This window comes from Ictalurus furcatus, chromosome 9, assembly GCF_023375685.1.
Source record: "Ictalurus furcatus strain D&B chromosome 9, Billie_1.0, whole genome shotgun sequence".
NCBI classification, from domain to species: domain Eukaryota; kingdom Metazoa; phylum Chordata; class Actinopteri; order Siluriformes; family Ictaluridae; genus Ictalurus; species Ictalurus furcatus.
In genome coordinates, this window is record NC_071263.1 from 27,759,471 (window position 1) to 27,773,998 (window position 14,528).

At 41.5% G+C, this 14,528-nt stretch overlaps 1 protein-coding gene across 1 annotated transcript in view; it reads right to left on the reverse strand.

The window, feature by feature from the left end:
• The window catches only part of chrm3a (cholinergic receptor, muscarinic 3a), a 111,647-nt gene extending 97,346 nt beyond the window's left edge, over positions 1-14,301 (reverse strand). The window contains exon 1 of the mRNA XM_053633895.1: positions 13,961-14,301. The gene's annotated coding sequence lies outside the window, so the exon portion shown is untranslated. The remainder of the gene's footprint in view (positions 1-13,960) is intronic.
• Between the last annotated feature and the right edge of the window lie 227 nt (positions 14,302-14,528).

A 14,528-nucleotide genomic window follows, 5' to 3' on the forward strand; every position in this document is an offset into this window, starting at 1 on the left:
TTTATGCCATCACACGTTCGTCTGGGCCCTTCATGAGTTTTTTATTTATTTACTTATTTTCATGAATAAAACATGAATAAAAAAATGGCCCGTTTACCATTTTAATTACCGGAAGCTCTTTAAACACATAAATAAATAAATAAATAAATAAATAAATAAATAAATAAAACACCTCCTTCCTTTCCTACAGCAGATATCTGCTTTTTCACATCTTACTAATTAGTGAAACACACACACACACACACACACACACGTTCTAAAGACAGATGCCCAGGTTACCCGGACTCCTCATCATTTACTGGATTTCTGCCAACTTGTTAGCATGCAAATGTTCAATTTGCGCACAACGAAACATGAATAGAAACAAACTCGGTCTCCTGAATGCAAACCCGAAGGCATTCACGCAAGACAAAACGGAAAGAAAGCGCCTTTATTTGTTTGTTCCGTTTTTTCTTTTAAATTGGGTTACATTTCGTAGGAAGTCCAACCTCTAAAAAGACTGAACTCCAAAAGGGAGGTAAAAAAAAAAATAATAATAATAATAATAATAATAATAATAATACGTTGTTATGGTGATAAAGAGTAGAAGTACCAAAGCATGACGGAAATACAATTTTTTTAAAAAAATGAATAAATAAGTAATGACGCGAGTGTGTGAATTGCTTCGCAACCAGTGTGTGAGAGTGTTCTGGCCTTTTTCAGAATGTTTTGCGTACGAGAAATTGATAGAAAAACATGTAGTCGTCTTTTATTTCGCAGGGACCGAGTCAACAGAAATCTGTGCTAATCACGGTCGCTTCGAATCTGGGCGGAGAAACCCTACGTTCAAACGATGGACCCGTGTGCTCCAGCATTTCCTCAGTTCCCCACTTGCGACTTTAGTTCCCACCTGCAATCAGTTTACCGTTTCCGCGAAAACGAACCGTGATCGCATCTAATCCCGTCATGTAGGACCTGTCTTTAAAATGTGTGTAAAGACGTTACGGAGAAAATTCAGCTTGGAAGGAAGTAACCGAGATCGCTGGTGCTTGTGGTGAGTGTACAGAGCGGGTCACGTTCCAGTGGGTATCCTACGAGGCAAAATTAGCGCAGATTTTCCACAGATTTGGGATTAGACAGCAGACCGCGTGTGTGACATCGGACCGAGTCATGTGACGTCGCGGCGACGTCCGTTCGGCCGGAGCCCCCTTCAGTTCGCGTTTGTTGAGCGTGAGTACAGCTAAAAGGTCTCGTTTACCAAAACGAAAACGACTGCGAAAGAGCGCGCAAAACAATTCCGTGCGATTGCGATCTCAACGATTCGAGTAGTCATCTGTAAAAAAAAAAAAAAAAAAAAAAAAAAAAAAAAGCGCAAAAAAAGTCTACAAAAAATAATAATAATAATAATAATAATAATAATAATAATAATAATAATAATAATAATAAAATAAAAAAAAATAAATAAATAAATAAAATAAAAAAACTCGTTATATTCATGTTATTTTGTTTAAAGTTCTTCTGAACAATCCAGTGGCCTGAGCAAATATTTATATATTTATTTATTTATTTATTTATTTATTATACATATATAGGTGTGTGTGTGTGTATATATTTTTTTTTTATATATTATTAATTTTTTTTTTTTTTTTTATGTATATGACGGAAAAACCAAAACCTTGGATCGAACAAGTTGTTGAAGGTAATTTTTTTTTTTTACCTTGAATCATCTGGCAGATGTTTTTATTTACTTTGATTTAAAGTAAGACACAGAGTTAGTGAGGAAGCGGCCTGAAAGAGTCATACGGAGACGCCTGACGTTATTCTTATTTCTCATTCCCAAAGCGTTCACATTTAGGCAAGGATTTTTACATACATAAATAAATAAATAAATAAATAAATAAAGTTTTTGGTTAACAAACAAGTTCAATTAAAACTGTCACAGAGTTTACGATCTCATCATTACCACCAGCCAAACTTCACCTGAAGCATCCTGGGTAAACAGTCTTTCAATATCCAAAGTGTAATTTACCAGAAACCTTTGAATTCTGCGCTGTCGTATCGGAGAGGATCAAACGGAGCGCTTCGGGTATGAAACTCAAGCCGGGAATGCCACCAGACTGCTTTGATTTAATAACCGAAAATCTGATGAAACCGTGAGGCAGAAAAGCCTGTAGCATCTGAGGAACACCGGGGAACGGAGGAGCAGCTCTGGAGAAGAAAAGCAGCTTTATAGCAGAAAGGTGGGAAGATGTTCATGGGAATAACAAGAGAGAGATTTCACACGGAGAGACCAGGATGTACACATGTGGTCAAAAACACGAATCACCTCCTCTTTCTGAAGCGGTGCAGAAATCCGACAGCGAACGACGTGAACGAGAGAAAGAAAGAAAGAAAGAAAGAAAGAAAGCACATTTATTTTGAGGCAGATGGAAGAAAAGGCATAAGATGCATCAAAAAAAGGAGGAGAAAAGCCCATCTGCACAGTCACCTGAACGGTCCGGTGTCTCTCTGTCTGTCTCTCTCTCTGTGTGTCTCTCTCTGTGTGTCTCTCTCTCTCTGTTTCTCCGTCTCTCTCACTCTCTCTCTGTGTGTCTCTCTCTCCTCTCTCTCTGTGTCTCTCTCTGTTTCTCACTCTCTCTCTGTGTCTCTCTCGGTCTCTCTCTCTCTGTCTCTCTGTCTCTCTCACTCTCTCTGTGTGTCTCTCTCTGTGTGTCTCTCTCTGTTTCTCTGTCTCTCTCTGTTTCTCTGTCTCTCTCTGTTTCTCTCTCTCCTCTCTCTCTCTGTCTCTCTCTCCTCTCTCTCTCTGTCTCTCTCTCCGTCTCTCTGTCTCTCTCACTCTCTCTCTGTGTCTCTCTCTCTGTTTCTCTGTCTCTCTCTGTTTCTCTGTGTCTCTCCGTTTCTCTGTCTCTCTCTGTTTCTCTCTCTCTGTGTCTTTCTCTCTGTGTCTCTCTCACTCTCTGTTTCTCTGTCTCTCTCACTCTCTCTCTCTCTGTGTCTCTCTCCTTTCTCTCTCTCTCTCGCTCTGTCTCTCTCACTCTCTCTCTGTGTCTCTCTCTCTGTTTCTCTGTCTCTCTCTGTTTCTCTGTCTCTCTCTGTTTCTCTCTCTCTGTGTCTTTCTCTCTGTGTCTCTCTCACTCTCTGTTTCTCTGTCTCTCTCACTCTCTCTCTCTCTCTGTCTCTCTCTCCTCTCTCTCTCTCTCGCTCTCTCTTTATGTGTGTCTCTCTCTCTGTGTCTCTGTCTCTCTCACTCTGTCTCTCTCTCCTCTCTCTCTCTGTCTCTCTGTCTCTCTCACTCTCTCTCTGTGTCTCTCTCTGTGTCTCTCTCTCTGTTTCTCTGTCTCTCTCTGTTTCTCTGTCTCTCTCTGTGTCTTTCTCTCTGTGTCTCTCTCACTCTCTGTTTCTCTGTCTCTCTCCTCTCTCTCTCTGTCTCTCTCTCCTCTCTCTCTCTGTCTCTCTCTCCTCTCTCTCTCTGTCTCTCTCTCCCTCTCTCTCTCTCTCTCTCTCGCTCTCTCTTTGTGTGTGTCTCTCTCTCTGTGTCTCTATTCAGCCTGTAAAAAACTCTATTGACTCCAGGCTTCATTGATTTCAGACCGTTATCTTCACAAACACATCATGTGATCCTGTACCACGGTATCCCCGTTCCACACGTCTTTATTCTGCACTTTTCTCTTCACTCCATGGCCTTAAACACTCCTACCTCTATAACTGTAAGGCATTATTCATAAAAAAAAAAAAAAAAAAAAAAAAAAAATTGTCTTTGTATTTCTTTTTCAATCTTTAATACAGGAACATCACACCAGCGCTGATGCAAACCTACGGTAATGAATTAACTGGAAAGGAAACGCTCCGCAAGGTCACCTTACAAAGTTTTGTCTTTTTTCTTTTGTGAAGTGTATCATTAACTCTTACATTTAACAGAAAAGCAACTAAATACTGCAATAATCCAGATCATTTCTTAATTTACACAAAATAATGAAACAGATATAGCTGTATATGTTCTATATATGTGTGTTATTGAAATTTTATAAATATAATATCCCTTTTGATTGAAAAAATAAATAAATAAATTACAGTTTTCCAAAATAGTAACATTAGTTATGTTTGGAGTCAATATGACCCGGTCAGAGATCATTGGTTTAAAATAAACAAATTAATTAATTAATTAATTAAGTAAATGTGAAAGTGTTTGTTTTGTTTTTTTTTATGCACACACTCACTAACCAGGCAAACTAACTGTGTGCAAATTTAGAATATATACACATCATCTGGGTGACAGGACCGCCAAATGTAAACTCCACCCCTATACCAGACAAGTAGAAACATTTTCCCAGTGATTTACAGGTGTATACCAGAAACTATCATTTTGTGTGTGTGTGTGTGTGTGTATGATAGAGAAAGAGAGAGAAAGTGTGTGTGTGTGAGAGAGAGAGAGAGAGTGAATGAGAGAGAGAGAGAGAGAGAGAGAGAGAGAGAGAGACAGAGAGAGAAAGAGAGAGAGAGATAGAAAGAGAGAGAGAGAGAGCGAGAGAGAGAGAGAGAGCAAGAGAGAGAGAGATAGAAAGAGAGAGAGAGAGAGAGAGAGAGAGAGAGAGAGAGAGAAAGAGAGAGAGAGAGAGTTTTGCACCTTAAGTACCAAAAAGATCCAAAGCAAGTGAAAATCCTTTGCTCTCAATGACAGTTATCACTGGGGTCGTGACCCCAAACATCACGTGTGTAGTCATGTCATAGAGGACATCAGAAACATGAACATTAAGCAAAAAAAAACCACACATTTCTGAAAAGATCTGGTGTAATCAGGAAAATCCATGAAATATGAGGATGAAAAAAGCAACTATGCATATGGGTTTTTTATTATCATCATCATCTGAAGAGGGTCCGGGGTCATACAGACCCCAAACTGAACATAAGTGGCTCATTATTATGTCTATCTTCTCCTGCTTTTTGACTCTGCTTGAAGTCGTTGTGTCTACGTGCTTTGCTCTAACTGCATACAAATCTTCTTCTTGTTTTGTCTACTGACTCATTTGACTTTTTGGTTTTTAATCAAACACTTCTTTTGTACTTGGGCCCATCTGTGCTGCTTCCATTACCGCACCCCCGAGGGGTTTCGCTAGAATACTGCAATTATAACACTCGAAGCTGGAGCTGGACATCTTTCACATTTATTTACTTATCAAACTACTTGTATTCTCCACATAAACACACTATTTTGGGAGTTTTGCCATTTCTAATTAGCCAAATCTGAAAGTACAGTGTGGGGAATAAGGACTAAGAATAGTACCGAAGTACGCGATTTGACACGCAATGCTAGTTGTTTAGCAGAGGGCAGTGCTATAACTATCGCACATATTCATTTAAACGTGGCTCGTCTGAATGTGACTTCCAGGAACATGTCAACGTTTCAGCACACAAAATCCAATCTTTGTTATTTCTGATATTAAATTGTAAAGTAATTTAAAAAATAATTAGGAGCTCGAGAGTTTGCGGTCCCTAGTTTGGGAACCCTTGTTCTAAATACTTGAATCGTTTCCATAGTAACGGCTAATTTACTGAGACTTGCGTTGCTGTTTTAAAACAATAAATAAGTAAACAGATAAACAAACAAACTGATTTTTTTGTTCTGACAAAATGGTATTGAAAAAAAAAGTCGTGTTTGAAATGAAACCTTTAAAAATTTCTTAGATGATACTTTTTTTTTTTTAATGTGTACAAAAATAAAATAACGGTGAAAACATAAAAGTGGAATGAAAAAAAAAAGGATTGTTAAACCTTTATTAATATTTTACGATGTAAAATTTAGAAAGTCATCAAATTTGCTTCCAGTGTTGATTTTTATTGTAAATTTTTATTTATTTATTTAAAAAAAATAATAAAATAAATACACATTTAAAACTATATATGACGGTATCTCAGAAAATTGTATCGTGACATAATTTATCATGATATCGATACGATATCATCATCGCCCATCCCGCCCGCCTTTAAAGGAACTAACTAGTCTCGTGGGCGTTCCACAACGTTAAATAGAACTACAATTGGATATGATGTCTTGTTTTTTAATAAATAAAATAAAGTGTTCGGATGATCAGATTGCTGTGGTATAAGAGGAATAAAACATTTGTTATACAGTTACAGCAACTTTGTTTCATCAACCCATCCATTGATTATTTTCTTCTCAGCACAACACCAAGTTTTTTGTTGTTGTTGTTTTTTTGTTGTTGTTGTTTTTTTTTTAACGTATGAAGCTCCAGAACCTTCTACATGTCACTGGGGAGCTGAAGAGTCTACAACTGCACTGTGTTACACAGTTCCTTATTGAATAATGACAACACATTTAACACGATTTGCTAAAGCAGTAGCTACGTTATAGGCGTGTGAATGGAAAGAGTCTCGTCGTCTTCTCTCTCGGCTGTCGGGGTTAATGTAAGGATTGGGTTACATCCAACCTCATCTCACAAGCCAGACCTCTAGATCTGGAAGTACGTTTCCTCAACGTATCTAGCCAAGAACTGCCTACTGTGCCAAAAAAAAAAAAAAAAAAAAAGGCGGTTTGATCGACAGATTCGGTGGCAGATGAGTAACCTTTGGACAGACCTTTTCCTGTAGCTCGTGGGTGGAGGAACTCAGGCTGAGACGATGTCCGACTTTCTCTCGTGGTACCGCTGACCCTTCCCGAGCCTTTCTTTCGGAATATCACTTCTGCAGCTAATTATTTTGTGAAAAATACTAAAAATCCTCCAAGGACAGAAATAAAGCACGAATTATGATTTGGAACCGGAATCTGCTGTACAGTCCACTATATATATGTCCTAAGCTGTATCACCTTTCAGAAAGCTAGTTATCGTAGCCAGGAATTGTCCAAAGCGAAGAGAGAATGTGATGGAAATGGCAGCAGAGACAGGGTCGGAGCGCGGAAATGAGAGCCAGAGCCATGAAATTAAAAGTTTTTCTTTTTTGCTTCCCTACCGAATCGGCTGTGTAGCGAGACGCTGAATTTTCCATCACTGAGATTTTCAGTGGCGCTGAGTAAAATTAAAAACAGCAGACATCAGGACAAAAGCGTTGTTCTCTCTGCTTGCACTGACATAGTGTAAGTATTTTCATCATTTCATAACAAATCAGCACTGAGCCAGCAGCATGTGCGGCTTAAAACGACCATGCGTTTACATTTATGAATAAATTGATCGTCTTTGCAAGTGGTTAACTAACATAACCTTCAGGCGACCAGAACAGAACATTTTAGTTTAAAAGCCTCGGGGGTAAAATGATCAAATGTCTGGGCAAAAACCCAAACTACAGGTTCTTCAATGCTTTTTTTCCCCCTGGAAATAGTTCATTAGAGTCAAGTAATAAGTGACTCATAAATCATGAGACATGGAGGGAATTTAATCGTGTTTTTATTGAGGGCCTACAAAAATAATCCAAATCCAGGGCTGTGGTCAGATTACATTATATTTTGGTGTTTATCTAACCCTACGTTCACATTACGTTCTGCAGGTATTAGTGTACGTACGACATGGTAGAGCAATAAATCCAATCGATTGGCTCAAATGATTCCTTAGAACAATCCTAAAGTGTCTGGTCCAACGTTTCTTCAGTTCCGCATTCACAGCTTTGGTTCCTACCTGCAATTAGTTTGATTTACATTTACATAAAAAAATTTAAAAAATTAAAAAAGAAAGAAAAACTTATAATCGTGGTTTCATCTTCGTCTAGCTTGGAAGGAAGTAGAAGAGATAGTTGGTGTCTTAGGTGACTCTACTCTTGCTTTTTCTAGTTCCTATTTATAGACAATGATAACGAGTCTTTATTAATCACGTATACGTTACAGCAGGGTGAAATTCTTTTCTTCGCATACCCCAGCATGTCAGGAAGTTGGGGTTAGAGCACAGGGGGTTAGAGCACAGGGTCAGCCATGATACAGCGCCCCCTGGAGCAGAGAGGGTTAAGGGCCTTGCTCAAGGGCACAACAGTGGCAGCTTGGCAGTGCTGGGGCTTGAACCCCCGACCTTCTGATCAGAGCTAACTCTTATCAGAGCCTTAACCGCCAAGCCACCACTGCCCCGTAATCCTGTAATAACATTATCAGAAGAAATCTGTAATTGTTGGCCAAACAGTAAGACGTATGGGGGGATATATATGTATATATATATTTTATAGGAAAATAATTACAGATGGGGTGGTGCGATGCATCCAAGTCTGAAGTAGCGTAACCGTCAACACACCAAAGTAGATTATTTTCCTTTAACAGCACATGCTGAAGTGTTTATTCCTTACTCGGTCCAGCTAGTGATTACAGCTCATCATTTTCCATGCAAAGTGTGTTTGACTTGTCCTCCAGTATGAGAGTATGGGCGAATACATGAGCCTATAAACAAAAATGGCAGCCTATTTGTCCCGGTTAGTTCCTAAAACATGTAACGTTATTCTACATACGTTAACTACGTACTTAGTTCAGCCGTAGTTGTAGCGAACGTTAAAATCACGATTACTGTGAGCTCAAGATCTCCACCATTTTGGGAATTTTACTTTGACTGAGATCAGTCTGTTCCTGGAAGCATGAGGATCGGTTGACGATCATAGTTCGATCATAGAATATACGTTTTATTCCCGCCCCAAAAGTCTCAAGATTCATCTGAAATAATGAGGAGTGCGCAGCCCTGTAAACGAGTGCTAGCAAAGTGCGAGTGTCGTGTCACTGCACTCTATATTGCTGATGATTTTGTTTAAACACCATATATGTGTAACAGACATGGTTCCTCAGCTACAGAGTATAACATCATTGCGAGGTCAGATTTGTGGGATAAAATAAACCCAAAAACCCAATAAGACGTTCCAGTAAGAACGCGAACGCTAATTAGTTCTAGCATGTGGGACACACTGTTCTCGTGCCGTCAGAAGTGTTTCATTCTCAGAGCTACGCGATGGAGAACAGCGAGCATGGCCAGACGCAGATGGAATTGATTTCTGGTTCTCTGTAATTACTGCTGGGGATTATATTTGTGAATTATTACGGGCATGTCTACGGCTCAAAATAAATAAATAAATAAATAAATAAATAAAGCTCTTCCATGCTACACGAGGATCATCTCCATTATGAGATGGATTCCAGCCATGAGGACTTAGTAGTGTAACATCAATATCAGATTACAATATTCAGAGATGTTCCACGCCGTCTGTCACGACTCGGTGGCGAAAGCAAACACGAGACGAGGAACACGTAAATAAGTCACGCTTCGTGCAGCATTCGCGATGTCGTAACGAGTCACGCACACACTCTTACTCTAAATTCTTTCACTTTTATTGACACATACAACTCCCTGCAGCTTGAACAAGCTCCCAATTAAAGCCCTGCTCGCTTTCGCTCTCACCGTCACGCTTCTCCCTCTTTGGAAGCCCTCACTCACGTCTGTCGCTTCTCTGCAAGCATGGGCAGCACTCTCTCTATCGCTCTCTTTCTCTCTCTCTCTCGCTCGAACCTCTTCTTTTTCATCCCCAGCTTTCACAACGGTCTCAGAAAGCATACGGCTGTATTGTTCACACTTATTTTGCGGGAGGGCGGGGGGGGGGGTGTGGACAGCTGCTATTCAGTCACAGGCGGGATGACGCATCACAGAATGGAAGTTTGAGATATGACACTTTAAAGAAGTGGAAGGACAAACCCGAGGCTGTGAGTGACAGACGGACAGGTCAGGATGTCTGGGGGGGGGGGATATAAAAAGGGAGAGTATAGAAAAGAAGGTGTCAGAAAGCGAAACGGTTTAAATGAGAGGAGAGATATTGAGGAAAGTGAGGAAAAAGGGCGAAGAGACCGAGAGATAGACAATCATTTCCAGAAAGAGTAAGATGGATAAAAAAAAAGAAATCCGGCGAATGCTCAGACTTTTCAATAAATATATATTCGTATTTTATCCGTCAGAGGAACGTGTCGAGACAGGGGAGCGTTCAGGATAGGACGGAGCTCATTTAAAATCAGAAATGTTTCAAATCCTGTAAATCGACATGCTGTAAACGAGGACGATGGCTTCACGAGACGAATTCAGTCAATCAAAAGAGGAAAACAAGCGTGCGCTTCGTAATCAGAAAGCAGAGTGGGGCGAGAACATGGGAGAAATGAAATCTTTGGCATTGTATTATAAAATATCCACCCTGAACCACATCCAACGTGCGTATCGATATTAATACACCGCTCCAAAGAAAAAAAAACAACACCGCACCAAGTGTTAAGGGAACACTTAAATAACACGTAATTCACACACAATGAAATATTCAAGTTGAAAATCTTTACTTGTATACATTGTGTAATTCGTTGAGGACAAAACGATCTCAACGACAAATGGTCAGTGGAAGCCAAAATCGTCAGCACTGAGGGCTGGATTGAAAATCACACCGAAAATCTAAGTGAAAGATTGAAATTACAGGATGATCCAACTTGCATGAATTTCATCACGGCAAGTCATAATGCGAGTCGGTAGTGTGTATGGCCCTGACGACGTCTGGGCATGCTCCTGATGAGATGGCAGATAGTGTCCTGGGGGATCCCCTCCCAGACCTGGATCAGGGCATGAGTGAGCTTCTGGACAGTCCGTGGTGCAACTTGGCGGCTTTGGATGCTCTGATACATAACGTCCCAGAGGTTCTCAATTGGATTCAGGTCTGGGGAATGTGAAACCCAGTCAATGGTATCAACGCCTTCGTCATCCAGAAACTGCCTACGCGCTCCGACCACATGAGGCCGGGTATTGACATGCACAGGAAGAACCCAGGGCCCACTGCACCAGCATATGGTCTGATAATGACTCTGAGGACTTCATCCCGGTACCTAACAGCAGTAAGGGTACCGTTGGCTAACACGTAGAGGTCTATGCGACCCTCCGAGGATATTCCTCCCCAGACCATCACTAACCCACTGCCAAACCTGTCATGCTAGATGATGCTGCAGGCAGCATAACGTTCCCCACGGCATCTCCAGACCCTTTCAAATTTGTCACATGTGATCTTGCTCTCATCTGTGAAGAGAAAGGAGCACCAATGGTGAACCTGCCAATTCGTGAAGAGAAAGGAGCGCCAATGGTGGACCTGCCAATTCATGAAGAGAAAAGAGCTGAAAAACTGTGCTGGGAGACACACCAACCTCCTTGCTCCTTGGCATGTATGGATGTGCCATCCTGGAGGAGCTGGACTAACTGAGTGGGTTGCAGGTACTGCCTCATACTACAAGTAGTGACAAGGACCCTAACAAAATGCAAAACTAGAGACAAACCAGTCAGGAAGGATAAGGAGAGAACAATTGTCTGTGGCCACCACCATTCCCTTTTTGGGGGTTGTCTTACTGTTGCCTCTCCAGTGCACCTGTGCACCAAAGCAGGTGAAACTGATTCACAATCACTTATGCTTCCTAACTGGCCAGACTGATATCCCTGAAGTTTAATTGACTTGGTGTTATACTGTTATGATTAAGTGTTCCCTTAATTCTGTTGAGCAGTGTAATTAATAGATGACCTTTTTGGTTAAAACATTTAAACGTTAAACCTACATCACCCACAATGACATTTGACTACCTGCTGATAGTGGTGCGGTGGGATTTTGCTCACGTTGTCTCTTTGTCTATAGACACAGATGCAGCGGCGCTTTAGTCCTTTAGCCTGTCCACCTCCTCATCAGTATAACACAGTTAAAACTCTGATCAGTTTCCAAAGCTTGCAACTTTCATGCTAACACCCCCACGTCAACAACACTCCTCTGCATTGCATTCTGGAAATATGACAGCAACATTTCCACCAATGTCTCCACTTGTTCTACAATGGATTTCTCATTAATGGTGAGTCAAAAAAGAAGCTCTTACGCTTTTGCTTTTCCAGAGCTAAGAATAAAAGCTGACTGTTCTCGGTTATATTTGAGATCCTCCTCTTGAAGGTACAATAGGCGATTTGTTTTATTCCTTACATGTAAAATAACCTGGAAGATTGTAACACGGTGTGGATGTGGCTCAGGTGGTAGAGCGGGTTGTCCACTAATCGTAGGGTTGGCGGTTCGATTCCCGGCCCACGTGACTCCACGTACCGAAGTGTCCTTGGGCACTCTAAACTCTCAAAGTTGCCCCCGATGGCAAGTTAGCGCCTTGCGTGGCAGCGCTGCTACCATTGGTGTGTGAGTGTGTGTGAATGGGTGAATGAGACACCGTGTAAAGCTCTTTGGAAAAAAGTGCAGACCAGTTAGGACGTAAACAAACAAAAAAAAAACAACGTGATAAGCCGTGATCTTAGCAAAAGCGTATGAAGTCACTATGAAAACCCGTTTGGAGAACTGATCTCTAGTCCGAAATGCTTGTTTGTGTTTGGATGCACCTCCTGTCAGCCATTTTATAGGCATTACATGGGATACCAAAGATCCGGGGGGGGGAGCTTCACGAACATGGGCGGGAATCATTCAAATGTCCAATTCACCTAACCATTACAGACCTAATCTTGAAAAAAAAAGGCTAATCTTACCTAAAGCAACGTTAAATTCAGTTATAACTGAGCTAGCAATAGCGACGCCATCCGGTGAAACCGGCACGACACACCTGCTAACGTCTCATGTTAACAGCAAAAATACTGTATAGCACAAACATGTCAATATAAACTGCTTGATTAAATAGAAATGTTTATTAGACCATTCGAGTCCCACTGTGGCCCTGTGTGTGTGGAGTTTGCATGTTCTCCCTGTGCTGCGGGGGTTTCCTCCGGGTACTCCGGTTTCCTCCCCCAGTTCAAAGACATGCATGGTAGGCTGATTGGCATGTCTAAAGTGTCCGTAGTGTATGAATGGGTGTGTGAGTTTGTATGTGATTGTGCCCTGCGATGGATTAGCACCCTGTCCAGGGTGTACCCCGCCTTGTGCCCCATGCTCCCTGGGATAGGCTCCAGGTTCCCCGTGACCCTGAAAAGGAGTAAGCGGTAGAAGATGGATAGATGGATAGTTTATTACATCTCACATAATACAAGAGGTATATATATATATATATTTTTTGATGAATAGCCTACATTATCATGCAGAACATACTGTTCAATACCCAGACGTATCGAATCGACAGCCTCGTATCGAATGATATCGTGAAAACAATCATTAACGGCGACGATGGAGTAGCGGGTAAAAAAATCAGGAAGCAGGAAACAGCAGGCTTCTGTGACAAATGCACTCATTGCTAGCTTGATAGCCATCTTAAATGACACCCAGACAAAAAAAACACAGGAGGTTAAAGAGCTTCTCAATATAAAAGCTCCTTAATGAGCTCCTTAATCTCAAAGCCAAAGTCACTTCAGCCTCACTGTCATGTTTGCATACAGATCTCTTCTCCAGAACACACACACACACACACTTACATAGAAATAGACAAACAGATGCTCATATTGTACAGCCCTACTTCCATATTACTGTTAACGATAAGTTAACTGATGAATGCAGCTGTTCATTTCAGTCTCGGTGTGTGGTGGTGCTTTAATTAGGCGTCCATGCTGTGCAGCAAAATTGCACGATCGTACAGAATGGAAAGCCCTTTCGAACCCATCAGACAGCCATCATCATGCTATTAACATGAAGGATAGTTGGATATTTTCAAGGAGGTCAGGGAGGGCCAGACATTCATACAAACCCACACACACACACACACACACAAAGACGTCATGTCCATTTGATGCTTCTGAGAAACGTCAGTGTGTAAACATCATATCCATAATATGAGTGTGATGTATGACCGGAGTGGGTGTGGTGTAATAGTATAGTAAGCGTGAGTACGTTGAAAGTCAGTATGTTTACATAGTGAGTGTAATAAAGCATTAGAGTAAATAGCGTGAAATCGCACAGCGAGTACGGCAAACGTCCGCGGTGTTGAAGATCAAAAGTAGCATTGTGAAAAAAAGCATCAAAAAAAAAAGATAGTGTGTAGAGTAAAATTTGAGATGTGGAGTGTGTGTGTGTGTGGAGAAACAGCGTCACTGACCGTACAGCGCCGTGTCTAGAGCAGAGAAGTCATCACCTTCAGAGCGGCGACTTCAGACAAGAACTGGAACAAAAACACTGCGAGGAAGTCGGGAGCATGCTGTCCTGGAGCCTGTACACACACACACACAAACAGTCTAGTTCAGTTTGAGGAAAATAAAGGCTTTGGAAGCAAACTTTCGACGTGAAGCCTCCTTCTTTATAGTTCTCTCCTCTTTCTTCCCCAGAACACAGAACTGACGCTGCTGCCAGCTTTTCTTACACCCCCCCCCTCTCCACCTCCCCCCCTCCATTCAGGCTGCTGGGCTTTTCAGTCACAGTTCTGACACAGACCTCTCCAGTGAGCGGATTTCACTGGGAATACCGTAGGTCCCCGGTGGCTAGTCGGGCTCGTCTGGAGCGACGGCGCAATCGCCATGAAGCGGAAAGCGCAACAGTGGTGCCAGTTCTGTTTGACTGCTGCCAACGGTTTATCACATGCACAGGGGAGCCACGCTTTCTTAAAGAACCTTAAGAGTTCGCTAGAAATAAAAAAGTTTCTGGAAGACAAAACGGAGCAGCAGGAAGCG